Here is a 9,099-nt window from a genome sequence, read left to right as displayed (position 1 = left end):
CTCATCCTTCTCTGATTATTCTTCTCCTTCTTATTAGTTACATTTATATAGCACCTTTCTCAAACTCTAGCACACTTTATAGACAGATATCAGCTTTTACGATCACACAAACCGATGAGACATGGCAGCCAATTAGTGCACAGCATTTTGTGCACACTCAATCAGAAACCACAGTCCCCTGGGGGACTGCACCAGAAAGGGAGGAGGTTAAGACCAGGAGAGAGCACCAACCATCACTGGACATACATACACACATATCTATATACTTACACTCAGGTCACATTCATACAGGACAATTTAGAGAATCCAAACAAACATGCATGTTTTTGGACCCTGGAGGAAACCCACAAAGACAGAACATCGAAACTCCACCCAGATAGGGACTCGAACCCAAGACCCTAGCAATAAGATGCAAACATGCTTACTACCAAACCTTTGTGTCAATTTAGTTTCATGTGGTGGAACGTGTTTTGCATGTTTGCTTTACTTTCGTTTTCTATTAAACTCCTTTTTTTTTGAGTTTATGGACTTGTGCCTTGCAAAGTCAGACAGACTAGTGTCAAGGTTTAAGAAAGGCAGAAATATTTTCAAAAACACTAAGAATGTTCAATAGCATATGAATCTGATTTAAAAACTTTAAAGTTTCCTTTTGTAATTGAAAACAATTTGACATATACCATTGTTACTTTTGTATGCACAGGTATGTATTAACCCTTAAACACAATTCATCAGGAAGCAACATGGTGAAAGAAGTTTAGAATAGTAATTTTGTCAGTCATATTAAAATAGAATAAAATAAACATTTAGTTGAGTGGGGCTGGGACTGTGATTTATCTGTCCAGGGTGGGGGGAACAAATTATTGTACAAACATTCATAGACCTCTTCTAGAAATATGAGCATATGAGATTTTTTTGCAAAAACAAGCACATGCAATTTTTTGTTTGTGATAATGATCAGTGTATGCATATCAGTTGTGTTTAATCCAAAAACAAAAATCCAAAAACAAGATTGCCTTATAGTATGGATCCAGAATCCAACACTTAACCAATCAGGAGGTATTAACTGAAAGTACACTAAACAATACTCATATATATCTTATATTCCTATCAGTAATACTGAACCCCATTCAGTACAAACCTTTGCTGTCTCTTAAATAGTCGGACAAAGTCTACTCTCTGTGGCACTGCCTCAAGATTTTGTATGCCATTATATTTTTCTGACTGCTCTCCCATCTTTTCTTTCTTAGCTGCAATTTCTCCAGTCCTCTTGCAAAATATGGAGTGTTTAGACACTTTTAGCAATATTAATTTTATGTAGAGGAGTGATCTTTGTTTTGAGAAAAGAATCTAATAAATACAGATCAATTTGTTTAGGGAACAGAGATGCTGATCTCAACCCTCTGACCAAAGCGTCAGTCAGTTATGCTTCCAAGGGCAGTGTAGGCTAAGTCACGTGGGGAGTCCACAGTAGGAACTGGTCACTGGACCGAGAGAAGCATGCTGTCTCTCGGAGGGGAGAACAGTCTGTCGTAGATGAGCATAGAGCAGACAATCTCTGATCATCTCTGGTCATCTTGGAAGTGTCTACATCTCTGAGACAATTGACAATATATGTTCATATTCCTGGCTATAGGGAAAAATGCAGCATGACGGAAAAATAATAAAAAACATATGATTGCTAATGAAGAATAGCTTACAATTTTAAGTATAGAACAGAAAGGTAATTGTATTAACTTAATTTTGAGTATATGATCAATCTATCCATTTATTAACTGTGTGTCGGTCAAATATAAACATATGAACTTATCACAGAAAGAAGTTGTTTATTCATGATTTCTTGTTTATGTGTATATGTGTGTAATTTGGGAATGGGGCTGTATTGTAATGTGTTGTATTGGTATATAATTGCTCTACCATATTGAAGAAACTGAGAATTTCTGTCACCACTCATCATATGTGACCCCAGTCTCCCAATTGCAATAGTGGAGCAAATTCTGTAACTTCAGTGGAGCTCTACAGATAGGTCTAACTGGTTGTCTCCCCCAATATCTCCTCCTCGATTTTTGACTGACTGAATTCTAAACTGAAATGCACTTTTTACACTAGCAACCAGGCACAATGAGTAGATTGCTGGCAACTGTAGTAGAACCAGATTGTTATGAGCTATTTTAAGACTGAACCAATCACAGGTAAATTCCTTTTCTGCACATATACAACATTCCTATAAAGTTAGAATGTATAACTCAAACCAGTGGACTACCCTCATGGTGGGACACATAAAGCACAAATCCCATCAGCCACGAACAATTGGGTCCTTTAACTCCAGCCCTCTGCTATCTTCATGACAAGGAAGCAGTTAAGTAAATTGCCACACTTTTACATATGACTATTCAAATGCATGTACTAAACAGTGATCAACTTTTATAAAATTATCTACACATCCAGTTGGTCACCCTGAACAGTATAACAAAATTAACAGAATTTGTATCTGTTTTGCAGTTTGTAGGTGTGTGTTTGTACTGCATGTGTGGCAGTCAAGAGTCTATGGTGATGTACAAAGTTGCAATAATACAATTGTTTAAAACCAAGTTATTTGTGTGTGTGTTAATGTCCTTGATTACATTTCACACATGTTCCTAGCATGGGATGAACAGAGCTCCCAGGACAGCAGCCAACAAATTCTTATGTTATTAAATCATCCCACCCAAATGGTTCTGCAACTCTTGAGTATGGTTGAATAACCATGTTGAACCTGGATTGCATGCATTTTGTAAGCATGTATGTTAAAATGACACACTATGGCAAATGCATTGCACTTCCACACTCTTTAATCTGCACTGGTGCCCTGGATGGTGTTGCCCTGTATGTTACCATTTGCCCTGTATTGCATATTTAATGCTTACAATCGTGTTCTTCTTTTGTGTTGTACCATATCCTGGAGGAATGCTATTTAATTTACCTACTATATACCTAATTATAGCTGGAATGACAATAAAATGCCCCTGGATTCGATTACCTAGTGACACAGGTCTAGTTCTATACAGTGATCGCACAGTTGTTATCACCTCATAGCAGTCTGGTGCAGCTCCAGCACCAAACATAATCTTCATTTACAGCATTTCTCAGACACTTACCTAAAGCAACTTACATATTTATCAGGAGGACAATTCCCTGGGTATTGTGCCTATGCCATTATCACACTGAGTGGTAGCTCAATGGCTAAGATACTTGATTAGTAATTAGAAGGTTGCCACTTCAAGCCTCACCACTGCCAAGTTGCCACTGTTGGGCCCTTGAGCAAGGTCCTTAACCCTCAATTGCTCAAATTGTACTCAGCCATAATTGTAAGTTGCTTTGGATAAAATGTCATCTAAATCCTGTACATGTAAATGTATTAACAACATGCTTTACCTGCACAACAAAATGTGCTGCAGGAATTGATCTACACACACTACCTCACATGATCAGATCTGCAGAAAAGGCTATAGATACAAACAGTTCTCATGACCAGCAGTACTAGGAAGCAGATGGAGAAACTCACTGTTGACCCCTCACACTCCCTCATACCTATTCCAACACTCCCTCTCAGGAAGGAGCTTCAGACTTGTGAGGGTCAAAAATTGACTACTACTGTGTACTGAGCATGATGAGGGCAAGCTAGGGTTGGGGTCAGGCAGACTATGGCATATTCCTCATGTACAGATGTGGACCCTTTAAGCTCACAAGAGTTTTAGGGTGAGAATTACATGAGTGACCAGGGCATGATAGCAGCATCTCCTCTCTTGTGAACCCCTGGGATCAGTTCCTTTGCTTAAAGAGGTGGTCGTAAAGTGATGTCAATACTTCCTCCTGAAGAGATGATTCCTTCAGTTTAGGTGATTCTGATATAGCTATGGCATGGATTTGTTTGTTTGATGAACACAATCAAGCCACTGCATTTTGTGGTTCTCCATGTTGAATCCGCGATGACTTAATGAACGGGCTGGGCTCAGTTTTGTGCCTGTAAGTCAGCTGTCTGGCAGACTCGTAAACATGTGAGAGCCTCACTGATATTCATTGACTGTTGTGCAGATAATCAGTGCAGCCATGCTTAGTCCCTGCTGCAGTTTATTCAGAACCTTCTGGATAAATGAGCTCTAAATAAGACACAAACACCTCACAAATCCAGTGTACGATTAATATAAAATGTTCAGACTAAAAAGTTAACTTTCATCATACCGAGAGACTGACTTATGATACATAATAAAGGAGTATATCTTATTGGAATATATTTAAGTAAAAATTTGTATTTCTGAATTTAGAACACAATTATAAAACATCCGAAACATTATTTTATCAAACCCCAGGTATAACAACAAAAATAAAGATAAAATAAGCCTTACTAATATTAAATTATTTAATGTGTGATGGTGTGCATTAAATGACAAAAAAAAAACCTGTTAGACAGCGGTGGCCTTGCACGTGGCTTTTGTTTATGTTTATGTTTTGTTTATGTTTTGTTGCACATGGTGTCTGTTGTTGCCACGCATCCCTCAGTTGGTGTAAGTTGTGCCTCATTTGCTGCAGCACCTGGAGGTTGTTATGTTTAGCCTTTATAAGCCATGTTTGGTGCTGGGGCTCAAGCAAGAACATTTTTGCATTTTTATCTTAAATAAAAACAAATTATTATTGAGGGTTAATTATCACTGCATATAAAGCCAATGGGCAGGGTATATCAAAATACATCAGGCTTTAGCAGATGAACTATATGACTGTTGTTACATGAGAGAAAGTTAATTAAATGAGGAATATCACAATTTTTAATATACCAATAATCACAATATTTTTTTAAATATTGAAACTAATATATGCTCAAACTAATTAAATATACAAATGGATAAATAGATACAGTCAATTTATAAATGGTTTCTTTGGGGAAGAACTGTACATGACATGTATGACAGGTTTGGCCCCCTTGTAAATTTTGTTCACGCCCAAGATAAAATGCTATATGAGACAACTGGTGAATGTAGCAAGTTTTCTTAGAATTCTTGGAAGAGTAATTCAAGAACAAATCTATTCATACAAGTATTTCTGGCATGAGGACAAGTTCTATGACTGATATGCCTTGGCTCTTAATATGTTAAATATCTCAACGTTTCATTTTCGTTTTCCATTCAGGTTCATTTTTTGTTCATTTCATTGAACACTTCAATCGAAGAAAGAAAAGCAAAAACAAAAGAGAAAGAGAAACAAACACAGTAATTTTGTTCCCTCAGCAGTTAACATGGGATGCAGTACATCTATGAAAGTAAATTGTAAATATGTGAAGGGAAATCATTAATAAAAAGAAGAGATTGTTATTTTGTTATTTTGTTCCTGTAAAAAGGTTTTTGCTCCTGTAAAAAAAGGCCCATGAAAACATTTAAAGAAAGTTGTGACAATATCAAGTATTTGGAAAATCTTTAAGAAGAATACATTGGTAAACTTAACAAAATTAAACATGCCAGACCACAGAAGATGGCAGTAGTGGAGGACCAAGGAGTACATTTAATCATAAAGGAAATCTCATCTGTGAAACACCTCATCTGTGAGTCATGGGCTCACATTGCTTTACTGATGATGTGACTTCTGTTAGCAGCAGCTGGATCAATTCTGAAGTGCATAGAGGCAACAACTTGCACAGACTGAAACAAAGCTTTCACCTTGCAGACAACACAATGATCAAAAACATACTACTGATATTATTGTGGATCACAGAATTCCTTAAATCCTCACAGCACAAAGATCAATGATAAACAGCAGTTATTATTAAAGGTACCCTGACTAAATGATGTTCACTTTGAAATGATATTTAGAAAACTGGGCCCATTTTACTCTTAAGCATAAAAACAAACACTTTACATTTACATTCAAATGAGTGTCCGGAAAACATTTAAAAACATTCACAATTCACAACATTCACAATACTGCACACTCACAATTTTAAGATCATAAAGCTTAAGTTGAAAAATTAAGTACAGCTAAAAAACTAAATTAAAAAGCTCCAATCCAGCAAAGCTGAATGTTTTCTCTTATCTAGCTCACCTAATGCAAATGATACATTTTCCAGTCCTTCATGAGCTGGTATCAGGTCAGGAAAGGACAACAAAGACTAGACAACAGCCCACATCTAATAAGAATCTACTGCCCTGGTTTGGCTGTTTGCCAATCCTAACTCAAAATGAAACAGACAGGTCACATTTGGTGGGTCATAAACTGCTGAGAGGATTTAGTCTTACTGATCCATCAGACTGCACAGGCAAAAATGTTCTGCATGAGGGGTAAAAGGGCTAGGTAATGCTATTCTTCATTGTTCTCATGCAGTCATTGGTAGAATAAAATCGAGCACTTATTGAGAATGCAGCATCTAAGAAATATGAGACCTCATAAGTGTTAAAGATGGATAAAATATTTCTTGGCCATTTCCAATGGAATTGCATTAAGATGTACACTTGTGATGCTTGCAAATACAGATTGCCTAATAATCTGTAGGAAAACAAAACTGCACTCAGTGACACTGGCTTTCAGGCATAGATTTTTATAACTAGGCCAAAGTAGTGTGAACTCCCTTGCTTGTGTTCTTTACTTGGTCTGCCTTACCATGCAGAGCACCTGTTTTGGATTTTGTGAACAGGCAACACTATTATCGTCTGCATAATTTAGTGTACAAAACTTTTGAAAGCAGCATTTCAGTTATCACCTTACTTATGCTTGTTAAACAGTCCTATGAATAGAGTTTGAGGCTTAATTTGCTTCTTTGCATTTTCAGAACATGGCTATAGCAACCACATTTCTGTCATTCTGTGCTCTGATGCTAGCATATAGTTAAGATTATATCTTCTAATTTTCTCATTATTGAATACTGTTTTTTCTGTATCTTTACCCTTGATTGCAACAGGGATTCCTGGAAACTTGAATCAGAATCAGACAGTGCTTTTATTGTGACCAAAGTGATTTTGATAAAAGTTTAAACTTAAACTTCAGACACAAAATAAGTCATTGTAGTGCTACTCTATAAAGCATATGCATGTAAAATAATATTTTACAACTAAAAAATATACATATATATATATATATATATATATATATATATATATATATATATAAAACATACACAAAATGTGTCAAAAGAATAAGATTTCACTTTTACATGAAAATAGGTACACTCATTCATGTCAGTTTTATGTAATCTAGGTGACAGAAGTATTTTAGCTTTGTAGATGTTACTTTACACTCCAATTATTTGCTACAATACATAATCCAATGTGCCAACTTTGCCAAAATACATTAAAATCAGGTTGTGCATAGAAAATTTGGGATTACACTCCTACACAGGTTAATACTTGTACATAGGAGTTCCCAGATGTCTGTACAGTTTTGCAGATTTGCATGTGCTTCAAATTCTCAGAACCAAACTGGCTGGAAAAATAATGGGTGACATGTGTTCACAGTATCCTTCCTGGGCTGGCCCACATGCGAACCAGCATAGAAGTGGCATTGTTTGCTTGGTTTATGGATGGTTATTGATTTCTGCAAACTCCAGAGTTTTGAGGAGAAAGGGGGCAAAGGGATGGGATACATAAGAAACCAAACAAAAACATAAATTTTGTTGTCTTCCCATGTCTGCAGAAGCCTTCAGCCCATACACTGTAACCACTAGGATTCTTGGATTTTTCCTGCAGGGGGCACTGTAACGTTGTGGTTGTGGTGTGGTTGGCACTTTGGCTGGACTGAATGATGTGGGTGAGGAGAGTTCAGATGAGGTTAGTGCCTGGGTGGCAGAGCAAAGCCTCCCTGCAGCCCCAGCACGGTAATCTAATCAGCCATTACAGAGAGCCTCCGTCCTTGCACGTCTCTGTCTCTGTGAACTAACAAGCTGCAATGTGCAGTGTTCTCGTCCGACACAAATTTTACTTTTTTTATCTTCAACTTAGTTGTAATTCTACAAAGAATAAAAGATGGGCCTTAGAAACCTTGTGTTTTGACATGTGGTATTCAGAACGTGTTCTCCAGTAGCCTATTTAATTCATGAATAGGAACAGAAATAGCTCTGCATATCAATCAGGGAGATTATCGTTGTAATTCTTATCATATTATTCAGCTTCTAAAAAGTAATTCTAGATGAAGACAACATTTAAGACTAAACATAATGTAAGTATTCATCAGTTCCTTTTGCAGCCATCTAAATTGTACTGATTTTAGAATGAATGTTGAATCAGTAGGTATTATCTATTTTTAATCTATCTACATTTGTTGAATATTGCTGGTTTTCAAACATTAATTATTCTAAAAGAAGGTTGCAGAGAACTTACATCACCCTAGACTCAAAACATTTCACTAAAATCAACAGTGATTTAATCAAGCCTGGAATCTGAGGCCTTGCATTTTGTGAAAAGAAACAGCAAAGGGAGACTGTGCTTTGTGTTTTAATAAAGCAGACAATTGTTGTCGGAGCCCATCTAAGTTGTTGTTCTTTGAGAAGTGATGTTCATTAATGTGTCAATGGTGATGACGCCAGTGTGCTAAAGTTTAGGCTTGATGGCAGTTCTTTGCTGAGAGCCACGTAATGGGGATAATGTTTTAAAAACATTGCACTCGGTTTCCTCAATGCTGCCTCTGTGGGTAATGCAACATGTATTAATTTAACAATCACTTACATCAGCCTGAATACACTCTATCTCAGTTGCTTCCAGACACATTTAGGACAAAAAAAACCAACACTTTATTTTTCCTGGTAGTTACCAATCACTGTCTCTTAAAAATAATAAATAAATGAATACACATATAAACAAGCAAACTGTGGGTCATTTTACATATCATGCATTAACAAGCACGCATTGTTTTGAAATTGTGAAGAGATTCCTGATTTAATGGGTACTTTACAGAACTTTTTACACACTCCAGTTCTAACATTTAACTCATCTACTTACACCAATGTGAAGTAAGTTTTATCTCCTTTATATGCTGAAAAAGGAGGGACTGCTAAAACATTCAACATCAAACACATTTAAACAGAAAATAATGCCGTGAGAATCAGTTAAAAAGTCAAGTTAAAAAAACCAAAACAAAAACAAAACC

This window comes from Electrophorus electricus, chromosome 13 (genome assembly GCF_013358815.1).
Source record: "Electrophorus electricus isolate fEleEle1 chromosome 13, fEleEle1.pri, whole genome shotgun sequence".
Taxonomy (NCBI): domain Eukaryota; kingdom Metazoa; phylum Chordata; class Actinopteri; order Gymnotiformes; family Gymnotidae; genus Electrophorus; species Electrophorus electricus.
The sequence above is the reverse complement of the archived record's forward strand: the minus strand, read 5'-3'. Positions refer to the sequence as shown.